The sequence below is a fragment of the Felis catus genome, chromosome A1 (assembly GCF_018350175.1).
Source record: "Felis catus isolate Fca126 chromosome A1, F.catus_Fca126_mat1.0, whole genome shotgun sequence".
Taxonomy (NCBI): domain Eukaryota; kingdom Metazoa; phylum Chordata; class Mammalia; order Carnivora; family Felidae; genus Felis; species Felis catus.
The window spans coordinates 68,631,653-68,659,505 of NC_058368.1; the positions used below are offsets into that span (position 1 = coordinate 68,631,653).

The 27,853-nt window shown below is 45.3% G+C and overlaps 1 long non-coding RNA gene across 1 annotated transcript in view; it reads left to right on the forward strand.

Moving 5' to 3' along the window:
- LOC123384719 overlaps positions 1-27,420 on the forward strand; it is a 67,842-nt gene extending 40,422 nt beyond the window's left edge. The window contains exons 2-3 of the long non-coding RNA XR_006596177.1: positions 1,975-2,057; positions 26,597-27,420. This is a non-coding gene — a long non-coding RNA (uncharacterized LOC123384719). The remainder of the gene's footprint in view (positions 1-1,974; positions 2,058-26,596) is intronic.
- The last annotated feature ends 433 nt before the right edge of the window (positions 27,421-27,853 follow it).

The window sequence follows — 27,853 nt, forward strand, 5'->3', positions numbered from 1 at the left end:
TTGACAGGCACATGACCTGTTCTGCTTGATGGTAATCCAGCATCATCAACTTCCTTTCTCAGTATTTTTCTTTTCTATTTTCACCCGTGGATTTTTCTGTATATTCTAGGATTATTTTTGATAAATTGCAAAGAAAACTCTTACATTTTAGCATTAGATTTTGGTAAGTTTTCAAATCTTTACAAAATTAAGTCTTCCCACCCCAAAATAGAGTATGTTTCTCCATTTATTTAAGTCATACTGTCATAGGTACATGGAGGTCTTATATATTTCTGATGTAACATTATTTCTACATATGTTATGGGCTTTTTTGATATCATGAAGGGTCTTATTTCTTATATGTCAAATTGTTTGTGACAGATGAAAAAAATAAACACATTTTTATACATGTGCTTAATATCCATTCATTTTACTGTCTCTCCATGATTTATTTTGGATGATTTGTATATCCTGCAAGTAATTGCAATTTTCTCCTCTCTTTCTATGATTATTTGAGTGTCACAAATTAATGTCTTTGCCATATCTTCCAGAACACTGCTACTTAATCACGATACCAGTGTGCTCATTACTCGCAGACCTGATTTTAGTAGTTATAGGCCTAGTTTGTACTGTTACATATGCCTGTTGTTTTGAGGTGAATATTTTTTGTATTTTTGAGAAACTTCCTTCCATTTCTCTATTTCATAATTTTTATTTATTTATTTTTTTTGGTCATCTCTACACCCAACATGGGGCTTGAACTCATGATCCTGAGATCAAGAGTCACACACTCTACTGACAGGGCCAGCCAGGCACCCCCTCTTTTGTATTTTTCTAAGAAAGAATGGTTGTTGAACTTATTGAATGCCTTTTCAGTATTTACTATTTTTTATCTGACATTAATGCAATGGGCTATATTGTTAGCTTTTCTCGCCTTAAGCTCTGATGACATTTTTGGTTGTAGTGAATTATTAGTCTACTACATTTTAAGTTTTAATTTTCTAGATTTTTGTGGGACTTTTGTAGGAGCTTTTGAGCTATTTGTTAATTGAAGTCAATAGTTATATTTGTGAGAGAGAGATAGGAGGGAGGGAAGGATGGAGAATGAGACAGATATGTCTGGAGTCTTTAATAGATTATTCTGGCTTCATAAAATAAATTGGGTAGTCTTCTATATTTTCTATCTTTAAGAGAAGTCTATGGAAAAATAGGAATTGCATAATTAAGGATTTGAAAGAATTGACCTAAAAATATCTGGGCCCCAAAACTGTGTTGGGAGATAATGCTTGGATAACATTTTTAAGAGCTTTGGGGCAATTGAACTGTTTAGGACTTCTCCACATGGTGATAAAAGTTTTTTGAGGTCACAGAGATCTAAGAATGCATTTCAGAAAGCAAAAAAGGGAGCAATGTAGCCCTGTCCATGTGCCTTGTCTCTCCTGAGGTGTGTTTCCAGCTCGGAGAACAGACATTCTTCCGTCCCCTTGGTCCAGCCTGGGTGAGGACCCGGAGGCTCGGGTGGGAAGAAAGTGACAGATGGGAACCCAGCTACCAGTATCCACACAAAGCCTCCTATGAGAACGTGTCTCTGGGAGAGCCCAAATTAAACTAAGTGGTCGTGGAGAGGTGGGCCTCACCTGCGCAACCCCGAACAATGAGGATGGACTTTATGTGGACGTGGCCCTGCTCCCCTGAGCTAGGGCGTCATGGATAATGCAGACTCCCGTTGCTGCCCTTGCCACAACTCCCGTCTTTATCCCCTTACTCTGCCTTCCTAAGCTTCTATCCTCCAGCATCACCTGGCAGTTCAGATTCCTGTAGCCTTCCCTGCACCACATTCAGCTGACTTTTCTAATTCTGTTAGCTTTTCACTTAGACGCTGCACTTCCCCATTCCCAAAGTCAGCCTTCACATCTGCGCTCGTGTGCCATGTGGCACTCTGTTTCCTGCGCTATGCTGCTTCAAATCTGCTTATTTCTCTGTGTCCCTGTCTAGATGGAAAGCTCCACGGTGGGAGGAACATGTCCACAGTGGCTCCTTATAACATCCTCGGTGCCTGGCGGAGTGCATAGCACAAGGTAGGAATTCGACAAGTATTTGTTGAATGAATGAACGGATGAAAATTGCTTGAATGAGGTTGTTCTCCAGTTAGGAGCCGACTGAGCCTCAAGTCTTTGGGAAACACCAGCAGGTGGCATCTCAGAACCCAGAGGAGAAAACAACAGATTTCCATGTGATCAGTGTCACATGCGGACTTCTCTCAATCAAATCCCCTTCCCATCTGGGATGAATCAGCCCAAGGAGAAATCTTCTGTTTTCCTAACTGAAAAAACTGTTGAAATTATTTGCTGTAATGAGTAGGCTAAATCGGATCTTGCTGTGGTGTGCCACAGATGTGTTACAAGTGTGACATCAGTCCCTTCAGTTCAGAGTGAGCAGGCCTAGGATAGTTGGACTCTGGCCCAGGCTGCTGGCCCCAAGCAGCCTTATCACTTACCCAGTGTGTCACCCAAGTGTTAGCGTGAGACATCCACCGTGGTTCGCCCAGGCTCGCGAGGGCTGATGGCCGCCGTGTTGGCAGACTGGCCTGTATTATTATTATTTTCAGCCATTATTAATTCTTAGTGGGATGTGTCTTCAGGTGGGAAGTCAAAGGAAGCACCGTGTTTTCAGGCCCTGCAGAACATCACAGCAGTCCTGTCCCCTTGGAGTCCTGGGATTTCTCCAGCTTATAAAAAAGAAGAAAAGGGGGGTGCGTGTTAGTAATAGCAGTGGAAGTAACAGTTGGAGGGATAGAAATAGTACTAAGTAGTAGTCGTGCAGGTAGCAGTGATAATAATAGTAGTAATCGTATTTTCCAGGCGAAAAGTTGGACGGAATCAAATGTCAACTCTGGTATTTTTCGTCTGTGGGCTCCCAAGGGGTCACGGGGGAGGGGGGCAATAGATAGCTCGAAGCAATTAGCCGCAAAGCAGGAATTTCCTTCACATCTTGTGTTTTATCTTTAAAACCCATGCAGATTTACTTGCTGCTTCATAAAATGTCAATGTCATCTCTTCCTCCTCTCCTCCCCCCACCCCACCAAAAAATGTAAACCATGAGTTATAAATATGCTCCTGGAACATGGGCCAAGTTCATCCTACAGGTTCATCCTGGGACTTCAAGAACCCCCAACCCCACCCCCTCACTTCCAAGAACCCCTGGGGGGCTCCTCAGTCCTGTGCAGTTTCTTTACTGCTCCCGATGGGATGAAATAAAACACAAGCCACAGAAGTTCCATGTTAATAGGGAAAACAGTGGATGGGACCAAAAAAATACCCAACCAACAAACAAAAGACCAGATTGAAACAGTTAATTTTTTTAAGGGAAAAACAGTAGGAGTTTTCTCTAAGCTGGGATGACAGAATTCGGGGGTTGCAGCTGGACCTCCCAGCATCTCCCCATAATTCCAGAACGGCTGGGAATCTTGTTCTAACAGCATTGCAGTCTGTCAGTGAGGGGTCCATCACTGTTTATCATACTCACATTCAATTACACTTGGCATGTGCTCTCAGTCTGGAAAGTCTGCCAGATACCGTCTCCAACTGCAACTTGGCTGCCTCTAAAGAGGTTTGATCAGTGTTTGATCGGTATTTTATCATCAGTTCAGGGGTGAACATCATTTGGGCCTCCCTGGATATTGTGTGGTATCATGTTTTCTTGAGACCAGAGTTGCCCTCCAGGCGCCATGTTTGGAGGGAGAGCTCCGGGAAAGGCATTAATATATTTTTGGCACCAGACCTGACTTTCTTAAAAGCTGGGAATATAATAATCAGGCTGAACCCTAACTTTCTGGTGGCTGCCCCGATTCTGTGTTGACTAAGCTTTCCTAATGCCTTCCTGCCAGTGTGTGAAAGGTACCATCCAGAGTCTGGGAAAAGATGCTTGGTGCATCTGGTTTTATTGGTTTGTTTTTGGTTTTGTTTTATTGCTTTAAAAAAAAAATGTTTCCAGAGAACTCTCTTTATTTGGACAAATAGCTCAGACTGTCATCCATAAAATGAGAGAATGGGATCATATAATCTCTAGGGTGCCTTCCAGTTTTCATGTTTTTGGATTTTGAAATTTTCTGTCAAGTTGTCTGAGAAGCAGAGATGCTTCCTGGCCCCGCTGTGGAAAAAGAGCCCCCTAAAATATTTTACGACCTGAAGATTCCAATGAACTAGAAGAATGTCATAAATCAATATCCAAACTAGACTGGACTGAAATGTCCACCCCCTTCATACCATTAAAGAATCCAACTGAAACTCCTAAGGATTATTGCAGACTGAAAGAAAGTATGCCTGAAGTAAATAGTGAACGGCAAAAAACAAAACAAAACAAAACAAAACAAAACATGGGGCAGGAGGAAACTTTTGGAGGTGATGGATACATTTGTGGCATTGACTGCGATGATGGCTTCACAGGTATATACTAGCCTCCAAACACCTCAAATTGTATACCTTAAATATCTGCAGCTTTTTGTATATTAATCACTCAATGAAACCATTTTTACAAAACAAAAAAGGTAAATGATCCCATTGGCTCATTTGGGCAGGACCCCGGGGACTCTGCCTGGAGAATTTATAAATGTTTCTCAAGGCCTCTGATGGGCATTAGGTGAACCTGTTCATTTTGTAGTATTCCTTTCTCTGCAACATTATCTTGTACCATGGATCTTGGACAAGCAAGCCTGACTCTTTGGTACATTTCACCAAGTGGTCAGATTTGAAAAGCTGCAAGGCTAATTAGAAAACACACCTCTGATGGGGCGCCTGGGTGGCTTGGTTGGTTAAGCGTCCGACTTCGGCTCAGGTCATGATCTCACAGTCTGTGAGTTTGAGCCCCACGTCGGGCTCTGTGCTGACAGCTCAGAGCCTGGAGCCTGTTTCAGATTCTGTGTCTCCCTCTCTCTCTGCTCCTCCCCTGTTCGTGCTCTGTCTCTCTCTGTCTCAAGAATAAATAAACATTAAAAATTAAAAAAAAAAAAGAAAAGAAAACACACTTCTGAGCCTCTGACATAATTTGGAGGACAGGAGAAGCCAGGTAAGTTGTGGAGAATATGGTGGGGGGCCTGGCATGCTTAGGGCTGCAGAGCAGGGGGTGCCAGCTGTCTCCCAGTAATTATGCTTGATGAGAAATGCATTGTCCCCTGGGGGAGATGACCCCATAATCCATTCCTATGCGACAAGAGCCACCAGTAACAAAGGCTTGTATTCAGAATGTGAGAGCTGAGAGGGAACTCAGTTTACCTCAGCCAACCCCTTATTCCAAAAATGAAGAGCACCAAGACCCAACACGACCCGGTTATTTGGTCCAGCTCACACAGCTAATTAATGGCTAATTAAGGGCACAGCTAGGTGTGGCAGCTTGGTATTCTTAAGTCAAAGAGGCCCTGATTCAAAACCTGGCTGGGGCTCTCTGCAATCAGTTTCCCTCAGTAATGTACCCAACTCTTCCCTGAGCCTCAGGTTCCTCATCTACAACAAAATAGGAGTGAGCCCCCTGCTGTTTGGGGGGTCCTGCGCAGACAACGTTCAAGGACCTTTGCTCTGAGCCGGCTACGCTGGAAGAGCACTTGCTATTTTCTTGCCCCCCTGTTCTCTTATCACCAGTTTTCACCGAAGCGCCATGAAGTCAGTGGTTTCCTTTTCTCAGACGTGCTCTGGCTGCAGTCTGGTGTTGCATAAGCTGCTGGATCAGGACACGGGTCCCCCGGGAGCTGGCGCGATGTGACCAGACACGCTGGCGCGGGGTGGGCGTTCCGTCCAGCAGAGGGCAGCAGAGCTCGCCCGGGCGCTCCTCCCGCGGCCTCGCCGGCGAACAGGGAGCCATTGTGTTCCCCTTCGGGAAAGGCCTCGGGAGCGGTCCTTGCCGCGTGTTCTTTTCAGCGGAGGCATTTTTCCTGTCTCGTTTCAGTGAGGACACAGTGTTTTGGCAACTGATATGTGGCCGGGTTTGGTTCGGTTTTGTCTGGTGGGGTGATCATTACATTTATTAGACGCCTCCCCGCCCTCCCCCCCATGTGCTTCAGGCACCATGCTGGGCACCTAAGGTTCAATATCACAGTCACCACCGATTTAGAGATGACAACTGTGTTCTTCAGATAAGTTGAGTAACGGGGAACAGACAAAGGCTCTTTCTAAAGAAAGAGGGAAGCAGGAGGTACTTTATTTTACTGTGTCTGGCCAACAGAGGAGACATTTATTAAATGTTCCGTGTAAGTGAGGCATTTTTGTACATGCAGGGGAACGGCAAACAAGGCAAGTTCTTTGTCTTGACTGTGAAGATGGTACACATTTTTTTTTTTTCTCCTCTGAGCAACTGATTTGGGAGGAGGTGGGGCCTGTTAGCAATGGGGATCCCAGGCCCCATCCCAGAACCAGTGAATCAGAATCCGAGGTTTCACAGACTCCCCCAGGTGAGTCTTGTGCACTTTCAAGTGTGAGAAGCAAGCAAAGCCCCGGGAGGAGAGCCAGTAGCTGCCTTCACATATTTGGAGGGCCAATATTTGAAAGGGAGGGTGTATTTGTTTTGCTTTGCTCTAAAAGGCAGGTTTGGGTTTAATTAATGTAAGCCGAGAGAGAAGGAGGTTTGCAAATCCTTAAAGAGCAGGGGATTTGGAGTTGGACCTTATCCCAAACCTCACTAGCTCCCAACTAGTGACCCAGGCGGGTTAAGCTGGAGAAGACCAGCTAAACGACTTCCCTCATGTCCTTGTCTATAAAAAGAGGGATATTGCTATCTAAACAACTAAAACTGGTTGTTTTTTAATTCACTGAGATTACGACTTTGAAAATAATTTCTGGTTTTTATTTTTTTTAAGGGTTTTTTTTTTTTTTTTTTTTTTGGCTAGCGGGGGGTAGAGAGAGAGGAAGAGAGAATCCCAAAGCCGACTCTGCACTGTCAGCTCAGGGCCCAGATGCCAGGCTTGAACTCACCAACCGTGAGACCTTGACCTCAGTCAAAATCAACTGAGCCACCCAGGGGCCCTGATTTGTGCTTTTTAAAAAAATGACACAAATGTCAGTTAGGACTACCCCCAGCTGCAGTAGCCTGAGACCGAATGCATTGTCTTGTGAGGGCACCTCCTCATGAACTGGGGGACAGGGGGAACAAATGTGTGGAAGTATTCATGGAGCTCTCAAGAAATTCCTTCAGGAGGGGGCGCGCCTGGGCGACTCAGTTGGTTAAGCCTCTGACTTCAGCTCAGATCATGATCCCATGGTTTGTGGGTTCGAGCCCTGCGTTGGGCTTTGGGCTGACAGCATGTAGCCTGCCTCGGATTCTATGTCTTCCTCTCTGTGTCCCTCCCCCACTCACACTCTATCTGTCTCAAAAATAAAAGACAGAAGAGAAGAGAAGAGAAGAGAAGAGAAGAGAAGAGAGAAAAGAAAAGAAAAGAAAAGAAAAGAAAAGAAAAGAAAAGAAAAGAAAAGAAAAGAAAAGAAAAGAAAAACTCATTATGGCCAGAGTATGTGGCACACCTGGGGAGGGGGGGGTGATCGCAAGGGGTGGAAGTGCCAGTGGCAAAATTAGGACTAGAACCCAGAAGATCCATCCTTTCATGTCAGTGTCCTCCTTTCATGTCTTTGTGTCCTGAATAAGAACGGCGCCCCCACCCCCCCCCTTCCCCACTCCTCAAACTCTTGGCTCATTAGAACTCATGTTTGGTGGCAGCTGGTTCGTTAGGAGCCTAACAACCCTTTGAGTTGAACTACATACAGGAAAAAGCAGTCTGTTTACTGTTTCTTGCTGACTCTGCATCCACACAATTAGGAGCGAGTGGAAACAACGCAGAGAGGAGCCAGCCCATGACTTGGTTGTGACCGCGGCAGCCCAAAGCTGCGCTTGTCTTGTCAGTGCTGTGTTATTACCCGGAAAGCAAGGAGACGCCTCTTCCAGGAGGCGTGCTCCAGGGCCTGGAATCCCTGGGCCTGGAGGTCCTCCCGTTGCAGGGCAGCCGAAGGCACAGTGGGGAGGAGCACCCGGCACAGGATCAGCCCTCCATGGGGGGGGGCTGGTGGAGTGATGGAGTGACAGAGTGACCGAAGAGCAGAAAACTCAGCCAGCAGCCTGTTTTCATCCATGCGTGTCTCCACCTACAACTCCAGGCGCCCGAAGCTGAGACAGGACTTCCGCTAGCTTGGAATAGGTTGGGCCTGAGTTAGGGCTTCGATGCGACCAAGACGGTTGAGGACAGGGCATCATACAGAGACTCCGGTCTGTCTGCCTGGGAGAAGGCTCATTCGCCTGACATACCTTCCAGTGGTTGCTGGACACGCGCATCAGGCTTAACCCCACAGCGACTCTGTGTTTGAACTCTCTGGTTTTTAAGTCACCTAGTACTTCGTCTCCAGAGGAAAGCAGAGGGCAGGGGGGTCAGAGGAGCTGGGAGGCAGAGCGTCGTTGGCCTGTGAGGAGGGCAGTGGGAGCTCCGGCCACCTTTGGTTCTAGTCCTGGTCGAGACCACGTGGTCATCTATTTTGAGGCCTGTGTTTCCCACTCAGACAGTCTTTTCCTAAATCAGAGCAAGGCTTCCGCCCTCCGTTTTCCCTCCACGCCCCTTTCCAGCCCTCCCCTCTCCTCCAGCCCCTCTGCATTGAGTCTCTGTAATGTCCAGGGATTCCTCCAGACGCTGTGTTCCAGGAACAGGCAACCTGCGGTCCTTTCAGGGAACGCCAGAATTCAGCACTGTCTGCCTGTCACCGTTTTTTGCCCTAAATAAATACATTCAAATGTATTTTTCTCCTTTCCATTGAGTTTCTACCTGAAAAACAGATGTCCATCTCTTTTCACGTTGTTGACACTTTCATGCGGTTTTTAAATTTTTTCCTCTCTCTCAGATTTTCTCATTCCTTTTTTTTTTCTTTTTTTAAGCATGGTGTGATAAAGAGTGTGGAATTTGGAATCAGGATGTCTTCGTGTTAGTTCCAGCCTTGCCCCTGCCTAACTGGCCGCCCCTGAGGATGCCACTCACCCTCCGTGAGCCTCAGTTTCCCCATCAGCGAGCAGGGACCCTGCCAAACTCCCACGAGCTTAATCTCATTCCTTTACTGTGTCATTCCATTCGCTTTCTCTAATGTTCCTCTCTTTTCGCTCCTCAAAACTGGCATTTGAGAAACTGTTGCTGTTAAAATGAGTACTTGCCTTTTAAAAATCTTCAAGTTGCTAAGCAGCATCCCCCCCCCACCCCCTCCCTTTTATGCAGCCTGGTTGCCATAGTATCATCTGAGCATGGTAACAAGAAGCAAAGAGCAATCATTTTTTTTGCTAAATAGGGTTGGGCAGACAGATAAACACGCTGAAATGTTTCCTTACAACCCATCTGGAAAAAGTGGGGAAACTGCTTCGTAGTAAACCACTCGGATTCTTCGATCAGCTACTACCTGGATTTCCTGTTCACTTACAGCTCACTTGCACACCTGTAAGTCCTGGGATGTCACACCATCCCTGGCACCGTGCTTCCTACAGAAGCTTTTGAAGGGATGTTGCTGCTACTCCCTTATTTGTAGCTATTTAGGGCTAAGTGCAGACTCAGATCCCTCTCAGATGGTTGCTAAATATAGAACATGGAGCGTGAATCCGTTTTGCGACTTAAAGGTACTAGTGCCTTCACAGGTTTGGAGAAGATAAATAAACGTCATCAAAGTGACATCAAAGGGTGCTCTTAAAAAATAGAAAAGATTCGCAAAGATAGGAAAATAAAGGAACGGCTTGAAATTTAACAGGTGCTTAAGAACTATATAATCCTGGACTCCTGTTCTTCAGGCCGAAACTCACAAGGTCAGGCACTTGATTACCAATGATACAAACTGAAACACGGCCAAAAGTGACTTTTCTTCCCCTTTGGCCCATGAAGTTCTGGATGGTCAAGTTTCCATACCTAGGATGCACGGGGACAGCTTGATTGGTTGTTAAGACATTGCAATGTTTCCATAGTGGTTGGTGTACCCACCCCCCCCGCCAGCTCCCAGAGCGTCCCGCTTCCCAGTCACCCATGCTCCAGCTTGGGGCCGATCTCTCACGATCCAGCATCTAAGGAGTTAAGGCTGGCATGCAGGGGGTCTCCAGGAACCTCGCATTGATGCCAGCACCTGTTCTGATTGGTCAGTGTCCACATTACACTAGTTAACTATTTTGAATAGCAGCTCTTAAAGCTGTCCTCACATACTTCAAATCTTTTTTCTAAATAATAAAGTCAATGTTTTCTTGAGAAAGCAAACTATACTGCTGGAGAGTAAGCCATCAGGGAAATTGCCGCCCTCTAGGAAAAACGTGCCTGCACTCAGCCTTCTTTGGGACGACATTGCCTTTGAACTTGCTTCTCAGAGAGGGGTCCCTGGCTGGCTCAGTCAGTGGAACATTTGACTCACTCTCGGGGCTTTGAGTTCAAGCCCCGTGTGGGTTGTAGAGCCTCCTTTAAAAAGATGAAAAAAAACATCTTTAAAAGGGGCACATCAGTGGCTCAGTTGGTCAAGTGTCCGACTCCCGATTTTGGCCCAGGTCATGGTCATGATCTCAGGGTCAAGAAATCAAGCCTTTCATCGGACTCTGCGCGAAGCATGGACCCCGCTTGGGTTTCTCTCTCCGCTCCTCCCCTGCTCTCTCTCCTCTCCCTCTCCCAAAATAAATAAACTTTAAAAAAATTTTTTAAAGAAATTAATGAGCTTGGGTCTCAGGATTGAGATGAACAAGCACCGTTGCCTGTGGTCTCACGCTTGGCTGCCCAGTGACTGCGACTCCAGTTGCCAGGCAGCTGGTGAAAATACAAGGACACCGCGTGGCCCCATAGTGCTGTTGTTCGCTGCCTGAGCCGGCCCTCCCTCTTAAACACATATGGCTCGGTAAGATTTAGAGAGGCATGTCAGGCAAAGGCAGGCTTGTCCCAGACCCATTCAAAGAGATCAACTTCTTCCTCAAAACGGAACGAAACTTCCTTCCACTAGGCTGCCAGAGCCTCTCATTCTGTGTGTGACAGCTTCAACTTTTCCTGCGTTTTGCTGGAAGCCATTTCAGGGTTAATGACACATCTTGCTAAAGAGGCTCAGGACCCAGGAAGGGAGCAGAAGAGATTTTCCAATCTTTGCTTCAGTCAGGAGGGAGCCACAGACATCCCAGATGGATGATGTCCATCTGGAGCCTCTCAGAAAGAGCTTCTGTGACGTCACTCACTCACTTAACCCAGGGCTTGCTGACCCCTGGTCTAGGAGAGTTCTGTGTGATACCTAAGGAATGTGTTGTTGGCGCCCATTTTTCTTTTGTTTGGACTCCAACAGAAGCAGAAGTTAGCTGTCAGAATGACCTGGATACTGGTCCTTCTGAGTCCCAACCTTCTTGGCTCTCCCAACTCCTTCCTTTATGTGGAGTCTTTGGTCGAGTGAGAAAGGTTTCTCGCTCCTTGTCGGAGCAGCGCCTGCCACATGGGCCTCTCCATGTCAATTCTCAGATCCCTGGTCTATGGCTGTGTGTCCGACTACCTAGTGAACGTGTGTTTTCCAAGAAGAACTCCTTCCCCTCTTTCTGGATTCTACAAACTTCCACACGTCCCTAACTTGACCACAGCCAGAGGCGATTGGTCAGAGTTTCACAGGGCTTTGGCAGTTTTCCTGGCTAAATTGTCTTTGGATGAAGTTCCAGTGGTATGCTGGCAAGTGTTTATAACCAGCTGTCTGAGAGGGAAAAAAAGAAAAAGCCCTGATTCGTGTGGCATTTGCCAGTTTCTGTGGTGTAAATACTCCCACCGTGGCCAGTTTCGAGCTGCTAACGTGAAGCCCCTGAACTCAGAGTTAGGGAAAGACATGCCCCCTTTTTCCTTGGAAGCCAGCACCTACAGGCTGGCTGTAGCACGTCAAGGAAGCCATCCCCTTTTCAGGGCAGTGTGGCCACTGTTCTCTCTTCGTGTCCCATTCTGTGTCTTGTTTCCATCGAACATCTAATTCTGTCCGACATACCGATCCTTTAAGCTAGTGGTTTCCAAACTGTTTTCTGGCCAAGTGAATTTGTGTTTGTATACATAAATAAAGTACATAAAAGCAACACTAGCCTGAAGGCATTTGGGAAGGGTTTTAGGCCCCATACTACCCTATAGCTACAGGGACCACTCCTTTTAGCGTTTTTGATGATTTGAAACAATCAGAATTATATGGAAACTATTACATAGTTCTTGACATATGACTGTTTTCTTGAACTCTTTGGACTAGGTTGAAATGAGCAGTGTTTTTGGTCCACTTGGAACCACTTATAAAGCCCATAGCTTTTGGCTAGGAGGGGCTCTCAGGAGCCATATTAATCAACACACCGACAATGACCTCATAAGAGCTGTAGGACAGGCCGTTGCAGTGGGAGCCCCTGCTCTACCAGAATGCCTAATTTAAGTGTTTGTCTGCAGCTCTGAATGTTCTCTGGCTTCAGCTGTCTACCCAAAACTTAGAGCTCTGAGCCACACCACTTTACTGGCTTGCGGGTTTTTGGTCGTGCTTTTTTCTCAGTCAGTACCTTCTCTGTCTCTCCAGGTTTTCTCGCAATATTATTTCATGTAATTTAGATAGCCCTAAAAGATTCTTGGATATATTTCCCTTTCAACAGAGTGCTTTCATTTTTATTAACCTGTTGTACAATGTAAATCACAATTTCATGGAGATGTACCATCCAATCTTAATGGACTCATGATTCTATTTGATGAACTCTTTTTGTTTTGATGGGAGAAATAGGTTTGGAATTGCCTGAGATTTCAGGAATAAAGTTATTAATAAGGAAATACCAATTCTAAATCAGAAAAGGAGTCTGTGAAGACAGAAGAAAAGATAATCGCAGGAAGGTCCTGTTCTCTCTGTCTGCAAACCCTACATGTCTGACTATCCCTGCATTGTGTGGGATTGAAACGTTCTTTTTTTTTTTTATGTTTATTTATTTTTGAGATAGAGACAGAGTGTGAGCAGGGAAGGGGTAGAGAGAGACAGAGACAGAATCTAAAGCAGGCTCTAGGCTCTGAGCTGTCAGCAGCTGTCTGAGTGCGACCTGGGGCTTGAACTCACAAACTGTGAGATCATGACCTGAGCTAAGGTCGGACGCTTAACCGACTGAGCCTCCCAAGCGCCCCTAAAATGTTCTTCTAGCTCCACTTCCTCCTGGTCTTATTCTTATATCTGAGAGCAGTGGCGAATTGTAAGTGTGACACAGAAATGCCGTGGACCGTCTTCAGGCTAAGTGTTGGATGGAAATGGCAACCGACCCCCCCCACCCCACACACACACACTGCAGGAGGCTTGCAAGTACAAAAGCTGAAGTGTTTAACTTAAAGCCGACAATGCAAAGTACTGATCGTTGGACTGTAGACATCAAACTTGGTGAGGGAGTAGGACTAGGGGACATCCAATGTCACATGTGTAGGTTATTTTTACTTACATCTGCATATAAGACTTATCTTTTTGGTCCACAGGAGTGGGGAAGACCAGCCCAACACACATCCTCATTTTCAGTGAATTACTGTGCCTTTCATGTAATCCTAATGTGCTTCCCCCTGAACAGACCCAAAACAGAATGACTCAGACCCAACTTCTAGTCTGTGTTCAAGTAGTATCTCAATTAGTAGTACCATTCACAAGGTTACCCAGATCACAAACCAAGGAGTCTGTTTGGCTTCTTTACCCTCCCCACTATCCACTGGGTTATCAACTTCCTTTTCAATGGCTCAGATTTCTACCTTTTTCCTTCTAGTTCCAACATCACTGCCCTATTTCAGACTATTCAATTTTTTTCCTGCTCTGGAGTAATTTTTTTTATTCATAAAACCCTTTCAGTAACTATCAGTTGAATGTCTGGGTTGCCATAGAGTCTTCCTCCTGACTTGCCTGCCCTCAGTCAGCTGTGTTTTCTGTCCCCCTTTATGCTCCACACTCCAGTGAGAGTTCTAAATCAGAGCATGTCCTGTGTCACTCCTGGAGGTCATCACCTTGCACCTGCCGTGTTCCCCCCTATGGCCTGTCTCTCCCTATGTGGTCCCACACACTCTTCAAGCCATCCTTCCATTTGGTTGTGACTATGGAGTCTACTGGACTTTGCTTCCTAGCATCAATCCCACCCAGACTCAGCCTTACCAACTCATTTCAGGAAATCACTTCAGGATCACATCTCCACGAGCAAATGGGATATTATCAGTGCTTCTCGTGTAGTCCTTGTGCCAGATCACCTCTTCCCCCTTCTGTGTTCGCCCAGAATCACGTGGGCTGTAAAATGTGGAAACTCCATTTCCCAGAAGCTTTTCCAGAGGTTTCCTGCTTAGATTGTGCCAAAGAGAAAATATCAAGGAAGATTTGAAAGTAGAAGAGAAGTTGACGTCAACATTGTTTCTGTAGCAGCAACAGGCAGTTTTGGAGGCTTTGCCTGTGGCTTCCAGAAGGCCTTCTGTGGCCACCTGTAGTGCTGTTGCAGGCATCTGAAATCACTGACCAGAGTTACCTGTAATTCCTGAATGTTCTTTTCCCCTAAATTCTAAAAGCAGTGTTCACTGACCTTTGTTACCCTTTTCTCCCAAGGGTTTTGCAAGCCCTTAACTCCCTGCGTAAAGTCTTTTCTTCTGGGAATACCTGGAGTAGTTTCCATTTTCCTGAACAAGCCTTTACTAACATAGATCTGTTAGCCAATGATTTGGAAATGAGTTTAAGCCGAGCCACAGCTTTGAGCTCACTGAGATACAACCTTTCTGTTCCCTCCGCGGTTCCACAGATCGGTAGGATTCCACTCCTGCTTCCGAATCTTCTGCATTCTGTGTTCTAGGTCTTCTGCAAAAATTCAGCCCCTATGGTGGGTCCCAGCCCACCTGGCTAAGACTCTCGTGCCTTTCCTAAACTTTGCTGGATAATCATCTTAAGAAACTCAACCATAGCCTCTTATCTACTCTACCTCTTGGACGTGGCTCCAACCTAAGACAACCTCCCTGAAACCCCAGGGTTGCCGTCACCCACCTTTGATATTTCTGCCTGGCAACTTCTGTTCTCATGATCTATTCACTTTTAGGTCCCAACCAGTGTTAGTTAATCCGGTGCCCCAGGTCACAAATGATGCAACCGAGTTTGCTCCCGTGGCCTGGCTCCCACCTCATCCCTGTCTTGTCCTAGTTTTCTTCCTTTCACTGCTTGCCTAGTTTTGAAGACCCAGCACGTCCCTTAGTCATGATAATGGTATTAAGCTAGCAACTTACCAAATGCTTAAAGTGTAGCATTTTTCTACCCCTGTCATTCCACTTGCAATCCTTGTTTCCAACTTCAAGCTAGAGCGTAACTCACAAATACAAAAGGAAGTCACGAGGATCATAATGAATAGATGTGGTATTATTCAACATGGACGCGTAGACCAGTTTAGTCTTGTCAGACCTACTCATGACAGATCTTCATATTGCCAAAGTCACCCGCCCTTTCCCCCCTGCATATTACATTAGGGCGACTTGTTTTACCTTTTCCTCACATATACCCCTTGCTGTCCCAAAGAATGTCTTATTCCGTGTTCAGGTAACAGAACATGCACTTACACTCTGCTTTTGAATTAGCCCTCTGTAGTTTTTATGTGCTGCTGAAAGAGTTCTTTCTTTTCTCTGGCACACCGTCTGCTTTTCCTCTCTGGAAAATTTTTGTAACCACATGTGCACATTTAGTGCTACAGACTCTTCTTTAAGAGGTAATTTATGGAAAACCAATCCACGTACATTACGAGTGCCAATGCTATAAGTCCGTGTAATCATATAATTTCAGAGTTTGTTGGAGCCAGAAAACAGGGAAGTCAGTCTTTGATATGCCTGCACAGTCCTCATGGCCGTATTCGTAAGGGAATACTTAGTACAAAAAATCATGGCAGCGATTGTTTAACCTGCCTCCACTCTTAATATTTGAGTGGAGAAAGAATTTCTGCTCAAAATTAGATATGGACATACTACCTATTCTTCTTGGGGATCTTTTAAAAGAGATTCCACCCACCTATCACATTGTTCTGCAGGATGAGTCATGAGCACCGCAATGCCATAAAAGGAAGATTCTAACACATTTACTCATAGACCTCCTGGCTGGACAGATCGGTCATGCTCCGATCTTGTAGCAGTGATGTATACATTCACAGGCACAGTGATGGCATGATGACTCCATTCCCCTGAAGGATCTGACTTCATTTTGGGGCTTCAGCCTTTCCCCCCCTCTCTTGACATCAAGTCTTGCTTCATCCAGTTTCCAGAATCCAACTGCCTGCTTTCCAACGGGGGTTTCCATGACAACTTCTGTTTGTGGTGGTGTTGACTCCAGAGCTTTGTTTCATTTCTCCTTTGTGGCGCTGAGCTCTTCTTTCCTGAACATCCCTGGTTCTTCTCTGTTCTTATATTGTGCTTGACTTTGACCTCAGCCTCTCTGAGTTTAATTTACATACTGATGAGTTTTGTTCTCAGATAAACCAGAGAGAATCAGAATCAAAGTCATAATTTTAAACACTGCCCATCACAGAACTAGGTCAGATCAAAAGTCTCCTGCCTTAGTGATGGCCACTAATTTTCTGTCCTGAAAAATAAGGATTAAATAAGAAAATAAATCCAAGGAAATCCAATCCTCCCTCTCCCCCCCCCCCCCACCAATAAACACATACACTTCTAAGGTTGGTCACCTTTCAAGCTAATTCTACATGTTTAACTGATTAAAAAGTCATTTAAGAGCATTAAGATCATTAAGATCTTTTTTTTTTTTTCAGATGCAATCCCTGACAGGGGATTCCTATCAGTCATTCACTCCTTAGTATAAAGTGACTTTATCATTCAATGACAAATTGGCAGTTCTGGATAAAGGTGGGAGACTGGGGTTGAGAAGAGGGGTTATTCTTAAATGTAAGAGGCAAGAAGGCAGATTCTGTAGGGAAACATTCTAAAACCAAAAAGATCTCAGAGCCTGGCGGTATGAGGTAGCACTTTGTAATGAGCTGGTAGTGCCGCTAATAAAGGGAGGTAGGAGGGCGAATTCACAGAGTTTGCGGGATTTCTTCAGCACATCCACCTGAAACAGACCACCGTGAAGCCTTTCACCTCTGCCCTTGGCATGTGGTTGTAGGTTGCCGGTGCCTGTGTGTGTGAGGTATTTTACCAGGTGCAATTTAAATCCAGTTTAAACTCTTAGAGGCATAGCAGACACACCAGTGCAGATGTATCGCCCCCCATTCACAGCACAGGCTCTGCTCCCTCCTTGCTCTCGTCCTCCTTCTCCTCTCTAATGTCCCACTTGAAAGGCTCATTAGGAATCATTCCCACAAAGTCCTATTGGTCGCGTCATCATTCAGAAGTATGTAGTTAATGACAAACATAAAATGGAGAAATAGACACAAAATCTACAAAGTCACATAAGAGAAATCAATGTTTTGAAATCTTTGAAACACCAAGCATCTTTATACAGTGGAGAGCAGAGATGTTCTGGACTCAGGGAGGCGTGAGGTGGGCCCTTGTCCTGCCTCCTCTCTAGCCAGATGCTCTCAATGCCTTATTTAACCTTCTGTAGCCTGAATTTACCCACAGAAGGGAGAATAGAAAATCTCTCCCTCTTACGGTTATGAAGATTATGAGATAAAATTCGTAATGTGTCTGCCAGAGGGTTAAGTCAGATCAGATTTCAGTAAAGGGTTTCACATAGGGGCCCCTGGGTGGCTTAGTTGGTTAAGCATCTGACTCTTGATCTCGGCCCCGATCATGATTTCATGGTTCACGGGATTGAGCCCCTTGTCGGGCTGTGTGTGGACCGCCCGGAACCTGCTTGGGATTCTCTCCCTCTCTATCTCTGCCCTTCCCCTACTGGTACTCATTTCCTCTCTCTTTCAAAATAAATACATAAAGAAACTTTTAAACATTTTTAAAAAGGTTATATATTCATATATATATATATATATGAAAGCATTTTTAGTTTTCTAGAGCTCTTGTTCAGAAAATGTTCTATCAATATTCATCTAAAAATTCATCTAACAAAATAATTACTGAATGACTAATATGTGCCAAGTAGTGTAAAATTTGATATAATTTCTTTTTATGGATTTTTGAGGATGTGACTTAGACTTTTTTTGAAATCAAATTTTTGGAACAGTCACTTTCATTAGACTCATGATGTCTGTGTTCTCGTTGGCTGGTTTGGAATTCTGTGCTTGCTCACTATATTTAAAAAAGCAGTCATGATTCATCTTATAGTCCACAAAAATCTCTGGAGAGCCCTCAAACCCAGTCATTTCAATGTGATCAGTATTTATGTGCTACTTCCTATGTGCAGAGGGCAGTGCTAGAAGCTGGGAGTAGTGAGGAAGAATAAAACACTGTTGTGTTTCAAGGAACAGTACATATGGCTGACAGCCAAAGCATCAGGCGAATGACTGATCGAAAACAGGGAAATGTAGGCAATGAGCAAATGCTATGAGAAACATGGGGAGAGAGCTTCATTCTAGCAGGGGGTACCAGTTAGTAGAGGAGATAGCATTTATACATGGCCTTCAAGAATGGATAGGATCTGACCTAGGAAGACAGGAAGAAGAGACTTGTGTAGACAAAGAAGGTTGAGCATCTAGGTCGCCATATTCCGGGAGATAATAAACTTAGCTGAAGTTATAGCTTTGGAAGCATAGAATCAGTGTCTTATAGCTGGAAGGGACCCTAGAATCCAGTCCACTCATTTTAGCAGCATGCGTTAAAGGAAATTATGGGGGGGGGTGGTATATTTAGAAAGGTATGTTGGATTAATTCATGCAGAACCTAAAATGTCATTTGAAAAGACCTACTACAGGTAATGGATGTTTCTGGGAAGTTCTGAGTGGTAGAATTGAATGTATTTACAGCCCTTACTCTTATTTGGGGTCCTTTTATAGCTCTTCTGGATAAATATTTGGAAAGTTTGTTAAAACATTGATTGCTGTCCCCCACCCCAGAGTCTGGATGGGGCCCAAGAATCTGCCTTTTTAACAGGTTCACCAGCTGCTGCTGCTGGTCTGGAGACCACACTTTGGGAGCCATTGTTCTGTTGTGTATTATTGGCGGTCAACTCTGGATGCCCATTCCAATCACCAGAGGATTTTTTTTTTTAAAGTACTGAGGTGTGCGCCCTACTGCAGACCAGAGCATGGGCTGTTGTGGTTGCTAAAAGCCCCCCATGTGATGAAATCTCGGGTCAGCACTTCTCAAATTTGCTCCTGCACATGAATCACTAGGAATGTGAGATGCAGATTCCTCTTCAGTAGATCTGGGTTGAGGTTTGAGGTCATGCATTTCTAATGAGCTCCCAGAAGACGTTAATGCCTCTGGTGAGTGGGCCACGCTTTGAATAGCCAGCCTCTAGATTCTTTTTGTTTTTTTTTTTCTTTTTCTCACTTTTCTCTCTAAGCTTTCATTCAGCGGTTGACTCAGTCTCCCCTTTCTGCTCCCAGTGCGGCAGGATGACTTACCTTTCCCAAATCCCTATGTGTATATTGTGCCTAAGAAAAAAACCTAGAGGGATGGGGCGAAAGACCCTTGATTTGGTCAGCAGCTGAGTCAACCTGGAGATGGGACTCTGGGCAGACTCCTGCTCGGTGGCACAAGGCCTGACGCAGTGCAGGTGAGTCTGAGCCAGCAGCCTGGACCTGGATGTGTCCATCTGAAGCCTTCTGTCCCCACCAACTGCTGCGCTTGGCAGGCCACCCACATGCCTCATGCTCCGCCTGCCTTGCTGCTCCTCCTTTACACACTCCTGTGCGTCGCTCTCCCACCCTCTCTCAGCAGCTTGCTTTTTTGCACCAATTACTCTTTGTTATAAGCATGATTCCCAAAGAGAGAATAAGAAGCTTTCTGGCGTATCTATTAATCATGAAGGAGTTTGAAAGCTGGAAATAAGGAAAGGGAGAAAGAGATGTATAAACTGAATGGAAAAGGCCCATTTGAAATGAAAATTCTTGTAGGACTTGCATTCCTGTAGTTACCTTAAATGCCTTCCTCCCTTTGTGTGTCTGTGTGTGTGCAGGGTGGGGGGGGGGGTGGGGGGGAGAGAGACAGCGGGGTGGGGAGTGATTTTCCCCCTTTTATTTTCTCCAGTGAATTCTGACGATGATTTGAAATGCTCTTGGCTAGAAAACTACACTTGGAAGAATAAAAATGAAAACATTCCAAGGCTGTAAGGCGAATCTCTTGCTCTTACAACCTTGAGTAGATCAACACTAAGACACCGAAATTATGTCAATTAAAGGACAATATCTGAGCACAAGCCGCTCTGTGCCGTCACGGAACAAAGAAAGAAAACAGTAATTGTTTTGCTAAGCTGTGTTTATATTAACAAAGGCCTCTGGAAGAGTTTAGCGCTTGAAATTTTTCTTCCTGGGACCTTGGAACATTACCACTTAGGAGCGGAACTGATGATTTATTTACTGATTATATGTGAGTGAGGAGAGTTTTGCAAGGGTTCCAAGAGCGACTTCCAAATGGACATGAACACAGACACATGCAAAGGGTGCGGGGAATTCAGGCCAATTGTGGTACTCTGTGATACTCACAAATTTGGGTCAGTCTCTCAATTAGTTTAGCTCCTCATCTGTGTGAGTACAGAAACAAAAGCTACTTGGAGCCCTTGCGGGTTGGCAGAGCATCTTAAAATACCCTCCTAAAGAGGCAGCGCTGTAAATTCAAAACAGACTTCCAAAATAAACTCAGCAGGGCAGCGGCCCGGGAGCTCGCACAGCCAGGCCCAGTCCCCAGGTCTGGATGCTCTCGAAACTTCAGTCCCTTCGAGCATTGCAGCCTTCCTCCATGAGCCCCTTCTCCTGTGCAGAGTCCATCATCCTGAAGTACCGTCAAGATCTGTGCCATTCCAGATGTGCGCTTTCACGAACCTTCCTCTGCTAGTCGTTATCAGCCTCTTCCTCGCAGCGGAGGGAATTGAGTGCGCTTAGCGCACTTGCAAGTTACATGCGTGTGCAAAGGCCAGGCATTTGACATAGGGTGTTGGATCAGGACTTTTTTTAATCTCGGAGGTTGCCGGGCACATGTGTGATGTACAGTAACAAATACAATTCTCTCAGAACTAAATCCAAATCCGGCCTGTTTGTCTCAGCCATTTCTGCCACCAGAGCAAACTTTTGTGGTTTCGAGCATAAGTACAGATCATCTGTTGTGCTTTAAAGTGGGTGTTTTTTTTTAAAGGAGCTAATTTGGTTGTGCAATGCCATCAAGAGGAGCCACTTGTAAATTATATTTAGGTGTGTGTATGTTCTTCCGCTGGCGGTGATGGTGAATCATGTCCATTCACTCCATTATGTAACTCCACACTTACAAGAAGGGTTCCAAGACTCAACCATGCCCGAGAAGCCCCTGCCCATCCATGTTCCGTGAATGGGCGCAAATCCATGCCCAGCAGAAGGGCCTCTGCTCTTCTCTCCACCTGGCCTGGCCTTTCAGTGGGGAAGAGGATAGGATGACCAACTTGCATGAGCTTGCCTAGGAGTCTCCCGGCTTTAATGGAAGGCCCTGTTTCGGGAACTCCACCCCCACTTCCTCAGTCCCAGGCAGACTTGGGCGTCTGGTCACCCTAACAGGTCTGGCGGTTTGACCATTTCTGGCCTCAGCTGTGGACGTTAGCCCTGGGTCCTGGGTTCTGCCCAGGCCTTCCCGCTCCAGCAGGAAATCAAGAAGATTCCACGCTCTGGGATTAAAAGGCAGGTTTGGGGCACGAGGTCACCTCTGGTCACGGAGAGGAGGACAGTTCTTCTCCAGTTGACTTCTTTTGGACTTCAGAATAAGGCAGTAACCGCGGCTTTTTGACCAGGTTTGTGTTGTTTCTGGAAGGATACTACATATACTTAATGGGCATAAAAGTTATGCACGATAATTAGGATGTGTAGAAAATTAATTTTTCTATAACTGAATTAAATTTCCTCATGAGCCTTCCTTTGTATGGATGGAGGGGGAACATCTTGTCTTTTGAGGATTGTTCAGTTTAAGACTAGACTTTTTCAGGTGAAACTCTTGGTGAAAAGTCAGTCTGTTGAGGATCATGCTCCAGTCCACTGTGTTTTCTTCTCCCCTGGGAAGCTGGGGTGTATGTGACCCACCGGCCTCAGGAAGGAATGTCTGGTCTGAGTCCTCTGTTCTGGCTCCTCCTGGAGTGACCACACAGCCAGGGCTTTTGTGTGAAGGCCACTGCACCTACTGGGGATGGCTGGTCCCTGGTACCGTGCACCTGTACTTGTCACTGCTGCTGGGAGACCTCCTGGAACTCCAGTCCCGGATCCACGTCTGCTTCTTAACCTGCCCCAGACCTCTGCAGCCCACAGACTCTCTCAGCATCTTGGCTGCCTTCCCCTACACTTCATGGAGAAGAGTCAGTGAATGTATCTCAGGCCCTCTTTACCTCAACATACGAGGCCATTGTGTCGACTTAGAGAATAATGCAAAGTGTTCCAAATCTTGCAGGGTTTCAGTCCGATGGTGGGCGTAAGCCCTGAGGGTCACAGATTCCCTCTTAACCTATTCGGTGTTTCTAACATCTTATCAGCACCTCTCTCCAACACAGTTTCGACTGTGGAATGGGGCTGGACTGAGTCTACTCAGGGATATTGACCCAATTTTAATGCTCTTCCGTGCAACACTTTTCTTAGTTCAAGCCCCAGCCCTTTCTATGCAGAGGAAACTGCTTATGTCATGCTTACATAATGTCCTAGGTACTTCTCTGTTCTAGACTTATTGTAAAAAATTCTGCAGTCTGAGTCCTACAAGCTTGACCTTTCAGTCTTCCAAATGAAATGCTTTTCCAAACAAACCAGCTCTTTCTTTTTCTTTTCCTCTCCTCTCCTCTCTTCTTCTCCCTGCTTTCCTCTTCTTTTCTTCCCTCTCTCACCCTCCCTTTCTCCCTCTTTCCCTCAGCGAATCTCTTGCAAATCTAATGTGCTTTGGCATTGAAGCAATTATTACTCTCTGTGTACTCATTAAAGTAAAAACAACTGTCATAACAAATCAACCCCTAAACTTTAGAGGCTTAACTTAATGGAAGTTTGCGTCTTACTTTCAAAACAGTTTGACGCAAGTGAGTAATGGGGTATTCTGCCCCACACGAGCATTCAAGGACCCAGGAATTCTGTCATCTTCAGAACACGGCTTCTAAGAGACAGTGGAAAAGGTACATCCACCTGTCTTGGGGGGAACACATATCCGGTTGGGGGAAACTAGTCATATGGCCCCACCTAGAAGCAAGGGAGCCTGGGTATTGTAGTCCTCACCTGTGCAATCACTTCCCAGCCACAGTTCTAACTAGGACTTACCCTTCTATGTGCTAACGTTTGCAGACTTCTAGAATGCACGGGGCACTGTGCTGGGCATTAGGCAGAAAGACGATGAAGACGTGGTCTTTACCGTCAAGGAGCTTACCTTAAATATTGCTGAGCGACTAACCTCTCTATGCTGCTCTTTGCTAGCTAGAGCAATAAGATTCAGCCTTTTGGCTTGTCTTTGTTGATATAATACATAATGCAGGGTTGGGGTGGAACCAGCTAATAACCAAATCTAAAACTGAGAGGGGTCTCGGAGGTCATCTGCATAAAAACTTTTGCCCATAGATAAGAGAATGTAAGACCCAGAGAATTCAAATGACTTGCCCAATTTGTCCTAGCCAATTAGAACTAGAACCAAGTTAAAATCCAGCTCTTTCCATCTTTCAATTCTAAACACGGTACAGTATATCGGGATCTTTCTGATAACTGTGCAACATGTAAGAGTTTATGAGCTCAGGGATTTTTACAGGTGTTCAGGCAAATGTGGCTGCGGTGAGTGCAATTTCCCAATGTAGTGCTGTTTGTAGATAGGACAGTCAGTTCTGGGGCCTTGGAGTAAATACACACACACACACACACACACACACACCATAAACAAGTAGTAAAAGCTAGAAAGTCTATGATCAGTTTCCCAATATGAAGATGTCTGTGCCGCTGTTTATGTGGCCGAGTTAAAATTCCCTGGAGAGAGAGAGAGAGAGAGAGAGAACACTAAATAAACAGCTAAGTAAGTAAATACATAAATAAATAAATAAATAAATAAATAAATAAATAAATAAAGTTAATCTCCTTGGACAGTCTCAGACTCTCCTGCAGTCTAAAACCATGCACTCAGCTGTTCAGGAAGAAACAGTGGGATGGGAACCCTAACTTCTCAATATATAAATAAAATTAAGTCTTCCTATAGTCCTAGACTTGGATATTTTAGCTACAACTAAGTAATTACCTCAGAAAGCTACCAAGACACCGATTTACCTTGCATAGACATTTTTTTGATTATGCTGGAATAGCCAAATTTCTCCTACATTGATCAAGAAAGAAGGGAAGGAAGGAAGGAAGGAAGGAAGGAAGGAAGGAAGGAAGGAAGGAAGAAAGGAAGAAAGGAAGGAAAGAAAGAAAGAAGGAAAGAAAGAGAAAGAAAAGGGAAAGGAAAGAGAAAGGAAAGTCCATTCCATGCAGCTGGAACCAGACTCCCCGAGATTTTTACAAAATACTTTGTATATGTGCCAAAAATGGAAAGAACCGGCAATATTTTTCTCTACCAATATCTTCAGACTAATAGCATTGCAGTCAACTAGTTGGCATTATTCTTTGGGGGGTGTATGGTCAGAAGGCCCAATGTAAGCTGGCTCAAGAAACTTGTCCTTTTTTCTGGATTCTAAATCTGGATGTAGAGTTCAGGTACTTGCCCTTTCACAGGCTGACTTTTGATGACTTCATCCAACTGTTCACTCAGTTACTCAGCAGAGACTTATTGAGGGCTTACGGTATGTAGGGCACTGAGATGGGCATTAAGAATTCAAAGATGAATAAGACATGGCCTTTACAGTTAGAGAGCTTAGCTTAATGTCTCGAAGAGGAGACAGTTATCAGATTGTAGTCATAGTGGGAGAGTCACCAAGTTCATTTAGGGTAGTGTGTCATGCCACTCTGTTATACATGGGGGATTGTGGGCATGATTTTCTATGCAAATGGCAGCCCTCAGGGTAAAATGTGAGTGATATCCTGGAGATGTGCAACATGACGCTCAGGGAAGAGTCACAAACAGGCTTCGTAGGGGACGGGACACCTGAGTTGAGCCTTGAAATGATGAGTAGGTAAACAAAATATAGAAAGGTGTTGCAGGGAATCTCCCAGGCGATGGAGTAAAATATGGATATGGTTCAAATAGAGTTAACCGGACAAGAGGAGACATGGGAGGGGATGAGGTTGTACGAGGAGACGGAGGCCAGGAAGGAAGTGTCTTGCATGCCTTATCAAGGAGTTTGAAATGCATCCAGTTAGTGCTGGAGCGTCTTTAAAATGCTTCAGATGTGGCGGTGAGTTGCATTTTTGAAAGTTCACCTTGGAATTAATGTGGAAGATGGATTTGTGTAAGGAAAGGGGGTGGGGGTGGGCTGGAGGATAGGGAAATAAGTTAGGGGACTACTGAAATAGCCCAGCAGAGAGGTAATGAAACTCTGAGTTCGTGATAACATGCACAATGATTCAAAGCATTTAAGAGGAGGAAATCCATAGGTTAGAGGTGTAGGTGACCACTAAGAAGTGAGGGGATAAGCAAAGGGAGTTGCTGATATGAAAGCCAGATGAGGAAATCATAAGTTGTTTAACCAGGGCAGGGGGCCTCCAGTGAAGGTGACTTTGGTTTGGGGACATGTTGAGTTGAAATTGGGACCACCAGGAGAGCTGCAGAGATAGACCCAAAGTTGAGGAGACGTGTCTGGGCCACAGAAAGCCATTTAGAACCATCAGTGTTTAGTGTGTGGTGGGAAATATTCTCCTGAAATCCTAATTTCTCCCTTCTCTCCACTCTAAAATGAACTCTGATGAACTTTCCTGGTGATTTAACTTTTTCAAAGCCATCACTTGGAATCTATTCAGTCTTAGCTGTCAGATTGAATTACCACTTACATGGCTCTCCACTTGATTATTACAACTCCAGGTCCCTTCCTGAGGTTTCTCTGCTCCTCTGTTTCCCTGATTGCTTCTAGTTAAATAGTTGAGTAGACTTTCTCCTGGGCGCCGGTCCAGCATTATGCAGCGAAAAGGTCCTAAGACTGATTCCAGGCTCTACGGCTTTCAAGCCATGTGGTCTTGTGCAAATTATTTAACTTCTCTGAACCTCAGTTTACTTATCTCTGCAAGCGACTGTAATAATCACGTGGGCACGATGTTTTCTGAAGTTTAAATGAGACAGAATGCAGTAATGTTTAGCATGCCACATCAGTAGGTGTTCAACTGACATTAAATGCGTTCATTCATCAGTTTTTTAAATCAGAATCTATCGGAGTTGGAAGAACTCTCTCATCTAGAGAGAGGTAGAACTGGACTCCCACCTTGACCAAGGTTATGTAGCCAGCAGTCTTTGACTGCTGTGGACTCCATGCCCTTAGCTTTAACTCCAGGTCGTGCTCCTTTCTTCCAGCTTGTTTTGAAAGAGTCTCAGACTCCCTGTATTACCGGAGCTTTCTTGGGCTTCCTATGGGAAGACAGGAAAATGAGGGCTATACTAGCTTTCTTTCACTGCATAACAAATTACCATGAACACAATGGCTTAAAACAATGCATTTCTGTTATTTCACAATTTCTACAGGTCAGAACTCCCCACACAGTGTAGCAGGGTCCTTCACTCAAGTTCTCACGAGGCTACAATCAATATGATGGCCAGGCTCGTCCTTATCTGGAGGCTCAAGCAGGGAAGAATTCACTTGTAAGCTCACCTGGGTTGCTGGCAGAACTCATCTCCTTATTGTTGTGAGAGTGAGGTGCCCGTTTGCTTGCTGACTGTCAGCTGGGGACCGCTCTTAGGAACCAGAGACCACTCATGGTTGCTGCCATCTGGCCCTCTCACAGCATAGCATCTTACTTCTTCAAAGCCAGCAGGGAAGTCTCTACAGCCTATCACTTTGCCATATTCCATTGGTCCGAAGCAAGTCCGGGTCCTGCTCACACCTGACGGGAGGGTATTACACGAGACATGACACCGAGGGATGGAGATCATAGGGCCCTCTTAGAATTCTGCTCTCTGTGGATACCACGGTGGGTTTTGTTTTGAGGGTGTCATACAGCACGGTCTGGTTGGCCCTCAGAATTCTCTAATCACAACCACCACATCGCACAGCTTTCAGGGGAGCTGGATCTACAAGGGCTCTGGAATGACTGTGGAAACCAGACCCAAAATGTCCCCAGGAGACCCCATCAGGCCCATAGTGACACCGTAGGATAGAATGGTGCCAGTGCCATTGGGAGGAGGAAGTATGTGTGTGTGCACGTGTGTGTGTGCAAGCCCTTCCTGAGAGCACATCAAGAGAGACTGCCTGCCATTCTGGCATTTTCTGAAGTGGCTTTTTCCTGAGTTGTTGGTACACTCTGTGACATGAGTCACACTGTCTCTTTATTAAAAATCCATCTTCTCCAGCTGAGGCAAAGCAAATATTTACCCATATCTCACCCTGGTCCTACCCATGGCGAATGTCCGTACCTTCTCCGTGGAGCTGTCCACTTGGCATGGCTAAGGAAGATATTCTGTTTGTCCTCAATCCTTCTGATGACTGGAAATCTGAAAGGTGCTTTCTCCATCTCTCTGCCCCTGCCTGGAGTGAGCCCTGCCCACCACCACCTGATAGTTCATCCTGGAACCCTGTTTTCACCATGCTATAGCTCTCCTGCCTAAATCTGCATCCTTCATCTTTTCCTTTAAGATCCACTGAGCGTTGTCACTCCTTCATTCGCCACTTCTTTCCCTTACATCCCGTGATTTCCCACAGTACTCAACACCCAGGATGGATTACACCTGAACAATGCTAGGTGCCTTGTCTGCTAGTGTGGTTCTACCATCCTCCTCCCCTCT